At 37.8% G+C, this 19,508-nt stretch overlaps 1 protein-coding gene across 1 annotated transcript in view; it reads right to left on the bottom strand.

The window, feature by feature from the left end:
• Positions 1 to 1,218: 1,218 nt before the first annotated feature.
• The window catches only part of Cdc50 (cell cycle control protein 50A), a 42,818-nt gene continuing 24,528 nt past the window's right edge, over positions 1,219 to 19,508 (bottom strand). The window contains exon 2 of the mRNA XM_090369382.1: positions 1,219 to 1,290. The gene's annotated coding sequence lies outside the window, so the exon portion shown is untranslated. The remainder of the gene's footprint in view (positions 1,291 to 19,508) is intronic.

The raw sequence follows: 19,508 nt of genomic DNA, 5'->3' as shown, positions 1-19,508 counted from the left end.
AGGGATAAGGAAGTGATTATTCCCTCGTATAAGGCAATGGTCAGGCTACACTTTGGGTACTGTAGGCAGTACTTTGAGCAGGTCTGGAGGCCTGATTTTAAGAAGGATGTAGAGCTGTTGGAAGAGGTATATAGAAGGGCAACAGGATTAGCGAACAAAACAAAGGGTCTTACGAAGAAAGGCTTAAGTTTTGCAAATTACAGTGTCTGGAGACTAGGCACCTGCGAGGTGATCTGATTGAGATGTATAAAGCCTTGAATGGTTTGGGCATGCTCAATGCTGATGGGATTTTTCCTATTGCTCAGAATAAGAGCCTGAGAGGGCATACATTCAAATTGAGGAAAGACGGTTGTAGGATAGATGTGCAGAAGCTTGCCTTTAGCCAGTGGGCGGTTGACTGCTGGAACAAACTTCCATATGTCGTTGTAGAAGTTGATAGCTTAACCAGATTCAAGGCAGAACTTGGCAAACATTTGGAGCTAGGGGTTGGGTGAAATAAGGTTTTTTTTTTTTTTTTTTTGGCTGATGCTATATAAGCTTGTTTTCTTGCATCATGGGCCCTTGCTAATGCTAATAATATGCATTGAGCATATGACCTTGGTCTCTGATACTCCTAAAACCCTACAGCAACGACTATCCAACTTCAAACTCATAGAACCAACTTTTCTTCTTCGTAATTTATTCATTCAACTTCCGTTTTCTGGAACAACCTTCCTTTATACGTATTTCCTGAAAATTACAATCTACAGAACTTCAACTCTAATGTCAACAAGTCTCTTCTTTCGTCTTCTCAACCTTCAGCCCATGCACGGTATTAAGTACTATAGGCTCTAATACCTCTCGCGTTTGTGGCTTTCATAAAGGGAAAAAACGAAATTTAATAATTGATGCGACTGCGAAAATGACTAACTGACATTACAAATCATGATATTATAAGCACAATGCTAACAGTTGAACCAGAAGCGTAAGGGATAAAACAGTTGATGTGTTTTTTCAGTACATTGAGTATGCGTTTCTCCTTTTTTTTTTCCTACTAATTATTCCTTATTCATGAAAAAAAGACATGATTTTTTTTTTCCCTAATTATTCCTTGATTTTTTCCAAAACATGAACCAGCGCCTTGTGTCCTTAGAGTGTACCTTTATTATGGTACAACTTACTTCTTGTTCTGAGTTTAGTAAATGCTTGTGTAGCTTAAAAAACAGAGTCTGGCTTAGAGTCATTCGCGGGTCCATTTCATTAAACCCGGATCCGACCTACATTTTTTCTGCCAGCAACCTGACCAACAATCTGCAAAACAAAAACAAAAAAAGGACACATTTAAAAATTTAAATTTTTTACACATTAATAATAACACAAAAATCAATTATCAACAATATTAATGTTGTTTTATTACACATAATATACAAAAATAAAAAAAATACAGTGAAACAGAAAACATAATAGAAATATATTCATAACAATTAATTACACTTTTCTGATATGCAGAAAGAGGAGAATCCTCAACAGATTCCCACCCACAAGCATTCTTCTTTCTTGGATTAGAAATCCATTTGCAGAACAATGTGTTTTACTGGGTACATTGCTGTCATGAATGACAAGAATATGAAACTAGCCACAGCTGCAAGATTTTGAAAAAAAAAAAAAAAAAAAAAACACCCAAGCTAAGGAACATTATTTAATTACAAAATAAAATTTAAAAAAAAAATGCATGCATGAATGATATAATATATTTATATTATATACAGTATTATACTATATTATAATACAGTATATTTATAATATTATATATTATCTCTCTATACATTAAAAAAGATCTCCTAGTGATATTTTTTGAGCCAATGGGAGAATAGAGTGAGGCAATTACATCACTACAAACATGCGGGTAAATAATTACAGTGTTGTGTTCATTTCAAAGACAACTGCCTCCATAATGTTCACCAACCTCGTGCTTCACTCTGTAATGCATGACCACTCACGGCATCATTTGATGTTCCATTGTAATGTCGGCAGTGAAGAGACCGATATAGTTCGTATATTTGTAAATAGTTTAGTATTTTATAAATATTTAAGTTCTGCTCTTTTAGATGCAACAATATTCCTCATGCATTATGGAACCCAAAGCAAAAGGCGTTTTCTTAAGTGACCTATGTAAATGCAGGTAAATAATTACATAGTAATATTTATTCTGCAGCAATAATTCAGACACAGCATGGGTTTGTTAAGGGAAAGTCTTGTTTGACAAATTTGATTCGATACTATGATGTGGTTACAAAGGAACTGGATGCAAAAAATAATTTTGATATCATATACAGTATGATACTGTATATGGAACGTAACCCCCGCGAATAGCGGGGGTTACGTTCCTGAGAAATGTCCCGAATACCGAAAACGCGAATACTGAGCTATGGCTCCCATAGTAATAAAAAGGTTCCGTTCTAAAGTATGAAATATATAAGAAAACCTAGTCTAAAATTTTGTCTATGTATGTATTATATGTACCTTCATAATATGACCATTAGAAATGCAAGCATATGGCATTGAAATGAAAATAAGAAACAATTTAATACTAAATGTAATATTTATTAGAAATTTCAAACAAATCTTTCAAACCAGCGCCTTTGCTAGCAAAAAACTTATCCCGCCAGTGCTATCACCAGTTTCGCTAAAATGTTGATAAAGGAGTTTTGCTTTATCACAAATGATGAGCGAACTTAATATGGAATTTTAGTTTGAGTTCGGTCTTCTATCCAGATTTAAAGCCTTTTCCATTTTTCTAATTTAACATCACGAGTTACTTAAGCAATTAGCGCGTTTTCACGGACACTATGGCGGATTTTTTGATTGATCGTACCATTGACTCATTGATTTTATAATGTTTTGCCACTGAGGAGACACTTTCACCATTAGAAATTTTGTCTAATAACTCAATTTTATTCGCTAATGTCATCACCTTCTTTGATATTTTAACATTTCCCTCGTTATTCGTAGCCATATTTTTGTACGGGTTAGAAAGAACTTGTCCACAATAAAGTCGCTTTCTTCCGTTAACACACTCGAAAAAGTCTGTTTTACACACTGCAAAACGGTAGATTTATCACTTTTGTAAGCATATAAATTTATAAATCGATAAATTTATTCAATCTATAAGCATATAAATTAAAAGAAAACGACGAAACCTTCCATGACAAGCGCATAACACATACTGAACTAGGATTAGCGAGAAACATCCACGCTCGCGATTTTGTCACCCCTCTCCCCCCCCACCCACTGAGCGCTGTTTTGACCAGGAAAGATAATTTTAGCCACGCCCATGTTTTTTTATGGCGGAAAATATTCACGGCGCTTTAAAATTCACATTTTTTAGGTTTCATTTTATATTAAATCAGCGATCGCGAAACCGCGAATAGCGGGAGTTTACTGTACTTGGATTTCAGGAAAGCTTTTGACACTGCTGCGCATAGAACACTATACAAATTGGAGCAGAATGGTATTAAGGGTAAGTTGCTACAATGGATAAACGAGTGGTTGAGTGGGAGAAGACAGAGGGTGGTAATCAATGGTACTACTCTTCGTGGACTAATGTTATTAGTAGAGTTCCAAGTGTTAGGCCCACTGTTGTTTTGTATATTTATCAATGATATTGATGGAAGTATATCAGGCTTAGTGTCGAAGTTTGCAGATGATACAAAGGTTGGCAGGGTTGTTAATGACAGTGTGCTACTGCAACAGGATCTAGAAAATTTGGGTAGATGGGCTGAAAAGTGGCACCTGAAGTTTAACATTGACAAATGTAAAGTATTGCATATGGGTAAAAGTAACCCCAGAGGAAGGTACCAACTGTGTAGTACTAAACTTAGGGTAGTAGAAAATGAAAAAGACCTGGGAGTAATTGTGTAGTGAGATATGAAGTTTTCTGAGCAATGCAGACAGGCTGCAAGAGCAGGTCATGGCATTTTGTCAATGATATACAGGAATTTTGCTATCAGGGAAAAGGAGGTGATTATCCCTTTGTATAAGGCAATGGTCAGGCAACACCTTGAGTACTGCATACAGGTCTGGAGGCCTCATTTTAGGAAGGATGTAGATTTGCTTGAGCATGTACAGAGAAGGGCAACAAGATTGGTGAGGGGGAAATGAAGGGATCCTCTTACCAAGAGAAGCCTAAGTTCTGCAAATTGCAGCAGCTAGAGACTTGGCACCCATGAAGTGTATAAGACCTTGATTGGGTTGAGCATGCTGAATTCTGATGGGATTATTCTGCTTGCTCAGATTACGAACCTAAGGGGACATAAATTCAAATTGAGGAAAGGCAGTTGTAGAATAGATGTGTGGAAATTTGCCTTTAGCCAGTGGGTGGTTAATTGCTGGAACAAACTTCCATCTGTCATTGTGGAAGTTGATAGCTTAAATAAATTCAAGGAGGAACTGGACAAACTTTTAGAGGGATTGGTTCTGTGAATTTTTTTCATTTATTTATTTATTTTTTGGCTGATGCTACATAAGCTCATATGCTTGCTTTCTCGCACCACATGCCTCTGTTACTATTCCATACTGAGAATGTCGCATGGTGAAGTAGCCAATGGCAGAAGAGGGAAGCGGGTTGCGTGAGCAGAGCAATTACATTACTACAAATGCACAGGTAAATAATTACATGGGTCATTTCTTGATTAGATATCAATCATAGTGGCATAGTTTTTGGGGAAGGCACCACCTGTGGTTTCCCACATCTGCACCATCAGTTCTCTTGTGATGAATACAGAACCTCTGTTAAAGACAGAAAACTGTTGTGTGTTGCATGTGTAGTTTAGTGTTGGGATTCTGTTGTTTGTACTGGCTTCTTGGCTGGAGGGCCCTTGTGGAACTCCATGTTGCCTGCCACTACCACTGGGAGGTGAGTCAGGCTGTCCACAATACTCTGACTACTCTCCATCAGTGGTTGCCTGAGCTTCCTGACAGAGAAGAAGGAGAAGAAGGAAAAAAAAAAAAAAACGACCAACATAACTGATGAGATAGCTGAAGGATGGGAGTAAAAAGAGGAGGAAGAACATCTGTGTACATTTTGACAGGTATCTTTTACGTAGAAAAGATTTGACCTATTCCATCATACCTCTACATTTTACATAGAAAATGTGCGCAGGGGTTGGCGAACAAAGTGAGAAGGGGCGAGGCCCTCTAGTACTATATTATAATATAATAGATTTATAATATTATATATTATAATATAATATATTTAAATTGGGGGTGGGGAAGTCCTATTCAGCTAAATCAGTAATCCATAAAATTAAATTGGTTATTTCATTCTAATTAATGTTATTATTAATAGTAATTAATAGTTTGTTACCTAATTGCTATTAACAATGGCGTAATTAGTTATAAATTTATTATTTTTTAAAGTTATTATTACATTTAATTAATGCCTTTTATTTTCAGCTTGTATTGCTTTATGATTTACATGGCAGTCGGGTGGCCAGGAGTGAGAATAAAGTAGCACGTGCTCTTTGAGTGGACTGGGGTTCAAAGCCCATGACTGCTAAATATGATTAATGTTTGTATTGATAATTTATTGTAAACTCCTCTGACCTGGTGGTTTCTATTATTTGATATAGTTGTGCCGGAGTATAAACAAGAAGTTATACCACTTGGATAATCTGTTAAAAATCAGTACAATCGTATTTCACACCCATTGCAATACTAGTTTCTCCTGTCCATAATGAAAATGTACATTTACAAATAATATTGAAGTGAAAAAAAAAAAAAAAAAAAAAGCTTTACAAGCTGCATACAATCCCAAACAAATATACATTCTGAACATTACTGGATTCAAGAAAAGTTCTATCACCACAGGGCACGTACATTGCTACTCTGTGTGTTTTGATGGTCGTAATAGTTATAAGCAGACTTGATTGTTTAAAATTTTTTTAAGTTGCATTTTCTGTCTGGTCTCAAAACCAACCAGACAGTAAATGTGACTTAAAAATTTTAAGTGTTGTTCATATTATGTTTCAATTATTTTTGAATTTGCCCACCAGTTCTAAAAGAAATAGTTGAAATCATGTACAGTCAGTGGCAGTCCCAGATAGGGGCTATGATGAAAAATGTGGATTTACTGCTGTGATTAAAGCTTAATGAGTCTCCAAAGCACCTCTACCTTTAGAAAATCCTGGAACTGCCACTCCGTACAGTATAATAAATTGACATAATAACATAGTGCAAAACACTTCCTTTGAATTAAAATTACTGTTCAACCGACTTATTTTTCTGAAGGTCACATTCCTGGAACTGTATCACTTTGAGGCTTTGAAGCATGAATTAATTTGATTCTACCTGTTTTGCTAAAGATCATGTACCTTGATTTTAGTTTATTAAAGTTGTATGCATGAAAGTGAAACTGTTGTATGCATGTCAGTGTGCACATTTATGCAAACTAGAGCAGCGTATCTGTCTGTAAGCAGTGCAGTCGGTCTTTCTGTATTGTGCAACAGTAACACCAAGCTGCCATTGAAGAATATTGGCAATGGTCTCTACAGCAGCACTGTACAGTTATCACAGGTTAAATTATGATAATTGTACAATGTAATGTAAACTTTTTCTTAACGAAATTTTATTTTCCAAACTCCAAGTCAAGTTATATTTCAAATATTTGCAGCTCATAAACTGAGAATTGGACTCATGTTGATTGATAACATTCTTTGTTCAGAATGGCCTTAGGACGAGTGGTATAACTAGAATTTTTAGGCCTCTATTCAAAGACAACTGAAGGAGTCCCTGTTTTATTAACATGACACAGCAGTGCCATAGTCGCAAAAATATTTATAATGTACATTTTACTAATATTCAACAAACCTCAACTGTAAAGAGAGAGAAAAAAAAAAAAAAGAGTTGGTACATCAAAATAAGCAAATATTAGGTTAATTTATAAATTTAGTTCGTATTTAAATATTCATCTACTTTGCCTTTGTGTTTCCAAAATCACTAGTTGATTCTGAGATCCATTTCTGCAGCTTGTGTTCAGTAGTTAGCATAGCAAGATCATTTAATCTGATTTGCCCTGTAGAATTTATTTTGTAGTCTTAATTTACTTAGATGGCCTTTCAACACCACACTGTTACCAGAAACTTAAGAAATAATGTATGGTGGCTTTCTATATATGTGTGTGTATATATATATATATATATAAAATTATCAGGATAGACGTTTATGCAAACACAAGTAGCACGTGTTTCCATAAACCTGGGTTTCCCAGTCTTCATGGGCCCCTCTGCTAATTTTTTTACCATGGTAGCCACAATTCTGCTTGGGAATCATCTACTGAAGTTATGAAAAAGTTGCAGGCCACCTGTATGTCAGTTGGAAAGTATATGCCAAATTTTATGTGCATAATTAAAGCATCTTTAACCATCCCTTATTATGTGCATTTTGGAATTGTTACATTCAAAAATATGCAAATGCACTGGGGAACAAAGGTAACTCAGTTGTGCAGTACATTCCTGGGTTTCACTGGTTCAAAATCTTAATATTTCAGCACAATCTGCATTTACACATTGTACACACAAACTACAAGCTTTTATTAACAGTTTACTTATCTCATCCATTCAGAGAAATACTGAGAACTATGTTATATTGGTGTCATTTTAGAACAAAATGTTTTAGTCAACATCACTCTTAGGTACCATTGGCAGGTTGTCATAATTAAGTCTCAGTGGAAGATAAACACAGACACATGTGATATACAAAGAAATGAGTTTTTTAGAATTTCTTCCATCTAAAAATTCTACACCTTCCTACTAACCACTCCAGTTATGTCTTTTATATTTTTTGTTTTTGTTTTAATTGATTTTTAACCTTTTTTTTTTAAATTTAATTCATGCTTCAAGTGGAATATGTTGGCTGTTTAATAATTTTATTGCACTGAATATGGTTACACAAAAAAATAAAGATTTCAGCTCACACTGTAGTTTTATTTTAAACAAATCTCTAACATTGAAAATATCAATGTTATAGATTTTTTGTAAATAAATTAAGACAGCTGTAGATCTAGAAAATGGCAACCATGTAGATTTATTAATTTTGATTCTTTTGAAATGTGACCCATGTTTTGATGGAGTTGTTCCCTAATTTTTCAACACTACATAAGCATAAAAGACCAATGAGTGAAAATGTGTTATATAGCGAAAGTAAAATATACTAAAGTGCCCAACTTACAAATGGGCTGTTCAAAACTTGGAACATGTTTTCTGATAGAAACAATGTGAGTATTAATGCAGGGCCAGATTTCCCATTAGGCACCATAGGCACAGTGCTTGGGGGTGTATGAAATTTTTAGGTCCTACGAAGGAAGGCAAAAATTAAAAGAAAAAAACAACAACAGTTCACTTTTTTCATTGTGACTAATGAAAAACAAGCTGAGAAAACGTGCGCATATGCTATCTAGCAACTGTTCTCAAAACTAGAAGAATCGAAGTGATGGTCGCTCCGTCAATTGAGGTGGTTTATCATTTATTATAGTTGAAACTTGAGTTGCATTAACTGACACGATTCACAGTCAAAGTGTTAAAAATAGAAGAAACATATTATCCCCCCCCCCTTTAGCACATTTCAGAATAAAAGTGCCTAGGGCTTATGAATACCAAAATTCAGCCTTGCTGGGACGCATAGGCAACAAATGCAAACTTTGTTACTAAAATTAGACTAATAAAAAAATTCTGTAACTCACTGATTATTTTAAAAGAAATCTGTGATCTCTCTTCATCCATATTACATCCTTCCAGTGAACTCAATCTGTGTCTGTTTTCCATAATTGCATGGCCTGCTGAGAGACCAAAGAAACTCACATCAAACTCCTTTTTTCTTTTCCTAATTTCATATATCACTTTAAAATTTTCCACCACGCTTAAAACATTTCAACACTATAACAAATATTCTGTTTCACCCATTACTGGTTGCATTGAGAGAAGATTTCATTTCAGAGCTGTAAAATTATTTAAGCACACTTCAACCATTTTGAATGAATACAACGCAATCAAGGGCAGTCCCTTATAGGTGCTAAAAGGGCTGTAGCATTTCCTGCTCTGTATGATCAAAATTATGTCGAAATTTTTGGCTGCTTTGTGATGATTAATAGTTTAATGATTCCTTGGAACACTGCTTTAGCTTCTATCCTGGCACCACCCCCCTAGATGCAATAATATAAAAAAACAGCCCTTACATGAAATATGTGGGCCATTCCCCTTAAACCATTACCGACATTTGCCAGCTACAATTTGAGTTTTTGCCAACAAAACTGAGATTTAACTAAACTAAACGATTTATTCAGGGTGTCTCAAAAATATTGGTACAAATGTTTAGGGGAGGTAGGTAACATCTAAAGGAATGTGAATCACATAGGAACCCATAACCGGAAACGTCACAGGAAAGTAGTAGCAGAGGCACAAGAAGCAGAAATGACACAAGACAGTAATTAGTGGCAAACATTTGACATAATATTAACAACGGAGTACGAGATGGATGCATTTCATGATGTTACAACAGATGCTTGAAGGTTCCACCATGAGACGCGATGCATGCGCGACACCGACGCAGCATGGATTGGCAAACATGGTAAAACACACCTGGAGTTTCTTTGACAGTAGTAGTAGCACAGATGAGTCTCGCCACGAGATCCATTTCCGTTTCCACAGGCGATTCATACATGATAGATTTGAGGGCCCCTCACAGAAAGAAATAAAGGCTCAATAAATCAGGTGAGCGTGGGGGCCAGGCAACGGGTCCACCCCGGCCAATTCATCGACGCCCAAAACGCCTGTTCAAATGGTCACGAACACACCTTCCATAATGGGCTGGGTGCCCTGTCATGTTGAAACCAAATGTTGCATCTCACATTTGCTGGAACATCGTCAAGTAACCCTGGTAAAACTTGTTCAAGAGAGATCCGATATTTAGCGGAGTTCATGCAGGATGGTAACAGGTATGGGCCTACTAAGCAGTCACTGACCATACCTGCCCACACATTTATTGCGAAGCGATGTTGTGCCTCATCCGTGACCAAAACATAGGCTGGAAAATTCAAGTCTTGAACACTTTCTTGGAGAAACCACTGCGCAAAAGCCACACGTGCAGGATGATCTTGAGGGAGCAGTAACTGATCCCTTTGGAGATGAAAGGGGTGTAAGGAATCATCATGCCAGACACACTGTACACTGCAATGAGACACTCCTAAGGCAGAGGCAATGGCACGTATGCTGGTAGTAGGATTATTCTAGACAGCATTCAACACACTTTCTTCCATGGCGGGAGTTCGCGTCGAACGTGGTCTGCCCACACTTCTCCTGTTACCTCTAAATGACCCATAATCACACAAATTTTGATGCACACGCGCAAACAAACGGTGGTCCGGTACATGTCTGTCTGTCTGGAAAGTGTTCTCCATAAATTCGTTGAGCGGCTCGTCCATTGCCCTCTGCTAATCCATACAGTAGGTGCATGTCTGGCAGGTCACAGTTCGTATATCGATGCATGACCTTCATGTGGTGACTACTGCTTGAATGAGTAAACCAGAAATTTTCCCTCTCGCGAACTGATGAACAACAGTGCCATCCACCAACTTACGGTGACGTTTCCGGTTATGGGTTCCTATGCGATTCATATTCCTTTAGTTCCAACCTCAATGATGTCCATTTACAGTTTGTAAGCTCCATGTACTTTTTCTGACAGAATCCTAGTTATCGGTTTATTCCCTGTCAGACACAGTAAATTGGAATATTCACTTTTCAATCTTCTCTGGCTTAAAATCTCTCTACCCCCATTCTGTCAAATTTATCTGTTGCTTCTACCATTTTCCCAACACCACTAATCATCTGGAACTATTTGACTTCCTCCAGTCCAACTTTCCTAACAATGAGGTAATTTTCCTTGGTGATTTTAATGTTCACAACTCCAGCTGGCTTCTGGTTTCTAGTTACATAGTCCCAGCTTGTCAAGATGCTGAGGCTTTTGTGATTACTAATGACCTCACAGAGATTGTTCATTTACCTATCAGAATACCTAGCAATGCTAACCACACACCTAACACTTGATCTTTTTCTCACGAACAACCTTTACAAGTACATAATCGCGGTGAGTGGTCCTCTAGGCAGCTCAGATAACAACTTGGTGAAGGTCTTTTCTCCAATGGAGCCTTTCTCTCGTTTCCCATTTTCAACCTCATGTTTAGCGTTACAAGAATGAAAAATGGGATGATCTGCAAAATTTCTTTTCATTCTTTCCTTGTACTGTACTGTTTTAAAGCAGTTATTAATCAGTCAAAACTAGATTTTGAACAGGCTATGAGTAGAAACTTTCTTCTTGTCCTAATGATACTTGAGTATTCTGGTCTCTTATCAAAGCTATTGGCCATAACTTTTGACAACCTCTATCCTCACTTGTCACAACCGGATGGTTCTATTGCTACCTCAGCTATAGATAAAGCTGATTTGCTATCATCCTACTTTTCTTCTGACTCTTGTACTGATGATCTTAGTAAACCACCTCCTACCATTCCCAGTACATTTCACTCAATGCCTCCTGTGGTCTTCAGTCAAAAATATGTCAGAATTTTTTTTTTAACAATCTTGATGCCAAGAAAGCTGCACGTTCTGATGGTATTTCTCCTTTGTTCTCAAAACTTTGCTCTACTCTTTCTAATGTAATGAAAAAATTCATCAACTGCTAACTCCTAAACTACCTAGAAACCTTCCATTTGATCAATAATCACCAGTATGGAATCTGTGAATATCAAACCATTGGTGATATACTGGATTATGTTACCTGTCTACAGACAGATGTGATGGAAGAGTTTGGTGAAACTCGAGCATTTTATCTTGACATTTCAAAGGCTTTTGATAGTGTTTGGCATAAATGTCTTCTAAATAAGCTTCCATCTTATGGTTTTCCAACTGTTTTTTGTAATTGGGCATCCAGTTTTCTCTCTGACTTCTCTTGTATCAAGCTATTTTGCTCGCTGCAAGTTATTATATAGTATATGGCTATCTGTCTTCTAGTTTCTCTACTAATGCCAATGTTCCCAAAGTTTCAGTTCTTTCTCCTGCTCTTTTCCTCTGGTATATTAATAACCTTCTACCACTGACCAGAAACCTTATCCATAGTTATACTGATAGCACACTGCATTCCACCTTCCAGTTTGAAAAACCTTGCTCTACACAAGTGTTTCCCAAACTTTTTTAGTCACAGAACACTTTTCACCTCACAATATATTTACGGAACACAAGTTTAGCGGGAGCCAGAGAACTGTTTCTTAATATTTTATTACACACGATGCACTGTGCACGAGGATCATCTTTATTTCCAACACATGTAAAGCCGAAATTCAAATAACTGTGATCACAGTTTTATTTTGATCTTTTATTAGTTGGTTCCTGTTTTTTCACTTCTGATTTTTGGGGATTGTTCATCCTCACTTTGAAGTGTGACAAAATTGTATTCGTTTTCATCAACCACAGTTGAAATACTAGAAGTACTTGCTTTTCGTTTTAAAGTTCCTTTTTTCAACCACAAATCCATGGTCATTTATTTTAGTAATAATATTTTGAAATACTGATAATTATCAAAAAAATATTTATACAAGGAAATGACTTTAGTTATGCATACTAGTTTTCCACACTACCACAGAACTAATCTCATAATTGCAGAGTCTGCAATTATGAGATTAGTTGCACTGCACCACCAGCACTGTGTAAACATGAAAGAATGTGTCACAGAAGGCTACTTTGTTTCATCTACCTGATCGATGCACGATATCGGTTCGCTTCCCACCTCCCTCAACCCATGTACTCCAGGCTAAATCACTTACGAATGACATATTAGATCACTACATTGCTACTTTTTCGTAGATGTCATTACCTCTACACATACCTCTCTATGCAAAGTCTGCCAAAATATAGTGTTCCATGGTCTATTTGTTTATTAGTCGATGCCAGTATATTAATAACAAAAAAAAACAATGTTAAAAATTAGAATGATACAAAAGTGGTGTATGCAGAAATATGCAAAATTATTTTATTATTATATATTTTTTAAATTATTAATTATGATTTTTCACGGAACACTTATTCACATTTCATGGAACACAGCTTGGGAAATGCTGCTCTACATAAACAGCTTCAACTTTAGCATTAGCATTAGTAGAGGCATTTGACGCAAGAAAGCAAGCTTATGCAGCATCAGCCAAAAAAAAAACCCACTTCCACTTCACCCCTCTGTTCGTTCAAAATACTTGTCCAGCTGAGCCTTAAACTTATTTAGGCTATCAACCTCCACCACAAGGGATGGGAGTCTGTTCCACCAACCAACCACCCGCTGGCTAAAGGCAAATTTCCGCACGTCTATCCTACATCTGTCTTTCCTCAATTTGAATTTATGCCCTCTCAGGTGATTTTTCTGAGCTAGAGGAAGAATCCCATCAGCATTGAGCATGCTTATACCATTCAAGGCTTTATACACCTCTATCAGATCACCTCACTGGTGCCTAGTCTCCAGACACTGTAATTTGCAAAACTTAAGCCTTTCTTCGTAAGAGCACCCCTTTGTTCCATTCACTAATCTTGTTGCCCTTCTCTGTACTCGTTCCAGCAGCTCTACATCCTTCTTGAAATGAGGCCTCCAGACCTGTATACAGTACTCTAGGTGTGGCCTGACCATTGCCTCATACAAGGGAATAATCACCTCCTTATCCCTGCTGGAAAAATTCCTGTATATCATTGACAATACTCCATGAGCTACTCTTGCAGCCCGTCTGCACTGCTCAGAGAACTTCATATCTGCCTGCACAACCACCCCCAAGTCCCTTTCATTCTCTACCACTGTCAGTGTAGTACCACAGAGTTAGTATTAGTATTAGTAACGGCCGCATGGTGCAAGAAAGCCTATGGCTTATGCTGCACCAGCCAAAAAAAAAAATAAAAAATAAATAAAAATAAATAAATCCGAACAAAACAATGATAAAAACAAAAAAATAAAAATAAATAACTATATAGTAATAATAATTAATAAAATAAAAAATAAATAAAAAGGAAATTAAACCTATCATCCTATGTGCTTCCCTTACCCGAAAGTACTATCCAGATGACCTTTGAATTTCCCCAAACTCTCGGCCTCTACCACCCATGAAGGCAACTTATTCCAGTAATTTATAACTCGCTGGCTAAAATAGAACTTCCTGCAATCCAATCTAAACATTTCCCCCCGTAACTTGAATTTATGTCCCCTAGTTCTAGCATCATTTATAATCTTGAAAATTTTGTCCTCATTCATTTTACTGATGCCTCTCAGAGCCTTAAACACCTCAATCAAATCTCCTCTAAGGTGTCTAGTTTCCAAACTCTGCAACCCACATATTCGAAGTCTTTCTTCATAAGGACGCCCTTTTGCCGATCTCACCAGGCGAGTTACCCTTCTTTGCACCCTTTCAAGAAGCTCGATGTCTTTCTTCAGGTGCGGTCTCCATACTTGAACACAGTATTCCAAGTGTGGTCTAACATAAGCTTTATATAATGGGATTATCACGTCCCTATCTCTACTTGCAAAAGTTAGATAGATCATTGATAGGACACCATGGGCCTTCCTTGCAACCTGTTTACAATGCTCAGAGAATTTCATGTCTGACCGTATCGTAACACCCAAGTCCCTTTCCTCCAGTACTGGCTTTAGTTGAACTCCACCAAGTGAATAAGTTTTTTTGGGATTACTGTTTCCCAGGTGTAATACCTTACATTTTGTTGGATTAAAGCACAGCTGCCATTTTTCTGACCATTCCTGAAGTCTATCTAGGTCTCTCTGAAGAAGCTCAGCTTGACAGTGATCATTAACTACTCTCCCAATTTTAACATCATCTGCAAATTTAGACATCACGCCCTCTATCCCTTCATCAATGTCGTTTATGAAAATTAAAAACAACAGTGGTCCTAATACTGATCCTTGGGGAACCCCACTTCTTACATCAACCCAATCTGAGGAATAGCCATTTATCACAACCCTCTGCCTCCTGCCCTGAAGCCATCCTTCTATCCATCTAAGGATTTTCCCAGTGATTCCAACCTGTTCCAGCTTATAAAGCAACCGCTCATGTGGGACTGAGTCAAAAGCTTTGCTGAAATCTAAATAAACAATGTCGAAATTATTCCCTAAATCCAGCTCGTGAGTGACCCTTTCGAAATAGCGAACCAGATTTGTTAAACATGATTTTCCCTTTACGAAACCATGCTGAGTATCCTTGAGAATTTCAATTCGATCCAAATGATCCTGAATTCCACCCTTGATCATTGCCTCCATGATTTTCCCTACTACTGAAGTCAGACTGACAGGTCGATAATTTCCAACTTCACTTTTAGAGCCACCCTTATGTATGGGAGATACATTTGCACTTTTCCAATCCAAGGGAATCTCCCCAGAGTCTAATGATGCTCGCATAATTAGCCTCAATGGTTCAATGCACTCGCTTGCCGCCTCTCTTAAGATTATAGGGTATATTCCATCAACTCCAGGAGCCTTACTGGTCTGTAGGCTCGAAAGTTTTTTCATTAAATAATCTTGCGAAATTTCAATATCATTAATTACATATTTTTTAACTTCGCTCCCACAATTTCCCTTTGCCACAAAAGGCTTTTCATTTGTAAATATCGATGCAAAATAACTGTTGAGTTCATCTGCAACGGCAGCTGGTGTATTTATTACTATCCCCTTTCCCTTACATAAAGGTCCGATCTGGTTTGTCCTGCTCTTCTTGGCATTTATATATGTGAAGAATTCTTTATCCCCCCTCTTTGCTCTGTTTGCTAGTGATTTCTCATAAACTGCCTTTGCCTGTCGAACCTTTTCTGTGGCTCTATTACACATCACCTTGTAGCTGTTATAGGCTTCAGTACTTTTTATTGTTCTGTAACCTTTCCATGCCACCTTTTTCTGCTCAAGTAATGCGGCAACTTCACTAGTCATCCAACTTGGAACCCTCCTCGTGGAGTATTTTTTTAATGGTATATACGCATTCAAGGCATCTGTGATTAATGTTTTGAAAGCGTACCACAGTTCAATCGTATTCATTCTCTGCGCGATATCTACCCAGTTAATAGAGGCCATGTAGTACCTTAAGGCATCGTAATTTCCTTTTCTGAAATTAAAACCCATTCCTTTGCCTTTTACTTCTGCTACCTCTCTCGTCATCATCCACCGTAGAACTCCGTGATCACTTCCTGCTACTGGTTCCTCTACTGTCAGCCCTGTTATGTCATCTGATTCATGTGTGATGATGAGGTCTAGGATATTCTTTTCTCTAGTATTTTCCCTGACATGTTGATACAAATAACAGTCATCTAGTTGATTTAAAAATTTTGTTCCCCATGTCGAGTTTCCTTCCCATTTACTCCAATCAATTAGAGGCAGATTGAAATCACCCATAATAAGGCATTGACGCTTACTTGCCCATTCCATTTGCATGTAGAGGCTTTTGTCATAATCTTCACAATCACCTGGTCTGTAGATTACTCCTACTCGCATTATACCTTTGTTTCCAACTATCTCACACCATACAGACTCTATACTAGCATGTGAAACGTCTGAATCCGGGAAAGCTATCGTTGCACTCAGGCTGCTTCTGATAAGAAGCATTACCCCACCACCCCTTCTATCTAACCTATCCTTCCTAAATACATTATACAAGCCGTACTGAAACTCATCATCCCCAATTTCCGGGTGGCACCAAGTCTCTGTAAGCCCTATTATGTCCGCGTTACTTGTTTTAACCAGCAGTTCGAATTCGCTCATTTTATTGACGACACTTCTAACGTTACTGTATAAACAATTAAGATTTACTGTTCTTGTATATTTAACAACCCTAACACAACCCTTGAAGTTTTTTAGGCTCTCTTCCCTGGCATTAGCTACCCGCCCACGTGAAACGTTTGTGCCCCCAGAACATCTAGATAATACGTCCAGTTGGGGTAACAGATAAGAACTCTTGAGGTATGTGCAAGAGTTACTTTGACCAATATTATCAGATAAACGCGTGTCAGTATTACCCACATCCCCCCTAACTAGCAGTTTCCCTGAACCTTTAAGGTATCCTCAATAATACTGGCAAAAACTTTTGCACCACCTTTGTTTAAGTGTATCCCGTCTCTACAAAACAAATTCCTTCTACCTACAAGTGTGGGCCATGCTGATAGAAATTTACCCCCTAAAGCCTTGCAGATTCCTTCAAGTCTTGAGTTAATCCACAAGGCTCTTAACATATAATCCCTCCTATCGTGTCTGGGCAGAATTGCAGACACATAGACATTATGGCCTAGCTCGCGACATTTCCTCAGCATGGTTCTGTATTTTTCCAACAAATCGTCAGATCGTGTACGTTTAATATCGTTTGTCCCCACATGAATAATAATATTTTCTTTACCCCCTTTAAAATCTGACAGTCTGTTGGTGACATCATCAATAGTTGCTCCCGGCAGACATACCCTGGTTCTCCTCCACCTATCTTTATTACAAAAAATATTCCCCGTTTCCCTGACAATGGAGTCTCCTAATAATACGATGTCCTTTTTAACCAGAGTAGTTTGCACTTGGTTTTTCTGTTTTGAGGCTCGAATCGGGTGTGCATCACTTGGTAGACTGCTGGAGTTTTGAGTCCCTGACGAGCTCCCAGATGCATTATTTTCGAGTTGATACGTTGCTCTGGGGTTGCTGTTTCCCATGTGTAGTACTTTACATTTGTCAATGTTAAACTTCATTTGCCACCTCTCAGCCCATCTACTCAACCTTTCCAGATCCTGTTGCAGCAGCATAGTGTCAGTAGTGTCCTTGACAACCCTGCCAACCTTTGTATCATCTGCAAACTTGGACATTAAGCTTGATATACCATCATCAATATCATTTATAAATACAGAAAACAATAATGGACCCAACACTGAGCCTTGAGGGACTCCACTAATAACATTAGTCCACGATGAGCAGTGTCCATTGATTACCACTCTCTGTCTTCTCCCCCTCAACCACCCCTTTATCCATAGCAGCAATTTGCCTCCAATGTCACACTGCTCCAATTTGTGTAGCAGTCTTCCATGTGCAACAGTATCAAAAGCCTTTCTAAGATCCAAGTATATAATATCAAAGTTATTCCCTGCATCCAGTTCTTTTGTGACTGCATCATAGTATCCAATAAAGTTGGTCAGGCAAGACTTCCCCTTAACAAAACCATGCTGTGTCTGAGCTATAACTGAATTCTTGTCTAAATGATCCTGCAGTGCTTCTTTAACCAGTGCCTCCATTAATTTTCCTGGAACAGAAGTTAAGCTCACAGGTCTATAATTACTTGTGTCAGACTTTGATCCTCCTTTGTGAATTGGGGTCACATTTGCACATTTCCAGTCTATGGGTACCTCCCCTGAGTCCAAGGAAGCTCTCATAATTATGGCTAAGGGTTTGCTTACTTCCTTTGCTGCCTCCTTTAATATAACTGGATAGATCCCATCCACCCCGGGTGCCTTTCTTGTGTTTATCTTCAACAGTTTCTCCTCCACTTTACTCCCAGTTATTTCAAGATTCTGTAGCTTACTGCTAGAGTTGAATACACCTCTGGCATTCCCCTTGCTGAATAACTCCTCATGTGTGAATGTCGATGCAAAATATTCATTTAGTGTGTTAGCTACCTGAGCAGGATCATCAACAGTTGACCCATCAATATCAAGTGGACCAATCTGATTCATCCCCTTCCTTCTAGAGTTTACATAAGTAAAGAACTCTTTGCTGTTTTTCTTTGCATCCCTTGCCAAAGATTTCTCGTAATCTGCCTTCGCCTGCCTAACCTCCTTTGTAACTTGGTTGCATATCAACCTGTATCTATCATAGGCTTCTGTGTCATGTGTTAATTTGTAAATATCCCATGCACTTTTCTTCTCTGCCATATGCCTCATTAGTTCATCTGACATCCATTTTGGCCTAAACCTTGAACAATATTTCTTAGCTGGTATGTAAAGCCTAGTAGCTTCCAAGATAAGTTCTTTGAATGCTTCCCATTTTGAATTTGCTGTTGGTAACATCATCAGTTGGTCCCACTGTATAGAATTTAAATACTGTCTCAGTCCATCGTAGTCGTCTTTACGGAAGCAATAACCCTTCCCTTTACCCCTAATGGTAGTTACCTCTTTGAGTAAATCCCACTTCAGCACACTGTGATCACTGCCACCTAATGGTTCATTTATCTGCAGATTCTTAAAGCATGAAGAATCACTGCTGATAATCAAATCAAGAGTATTCCTCCCTCTAGTTGCCTCCCGAACATGCTGATGTAGAAAACAATCATCCAATAAATCCACAAAAGCCCTGCTAGTGTGTGAGTAACCAGCCCCCAAATTCCAGTCAATATCTGGGAAATTAAAATCTCCCATTATAAGACTCTCTGATTTACTGGCCCACTCTATTTTCCTGTACAGTTCCTTATTATACTCATCAGAGTCATTAGGCCT

Source organism: Mastigoproctus giganteus, chromosome 3 (assembly GCF_048544385.1).
Source record: "Mastigoproctus giganteus isolate SK-2022 chromosome 3, ASM4854438v1, whole genome shotgun sequence".
In the NCBI taxonomy this organism is placed as follows: Eukaryota; Metazoa; Arthropoda; class Arachnida; order Uropygi; family Thelyphonidae; genus Mastigoproctus; species Mastigoproctus giganteus.
Note: the sequence above shows the minus strand (reverse complement) of the source record. Positions and strands in the feature narration are given on the sequence as shown.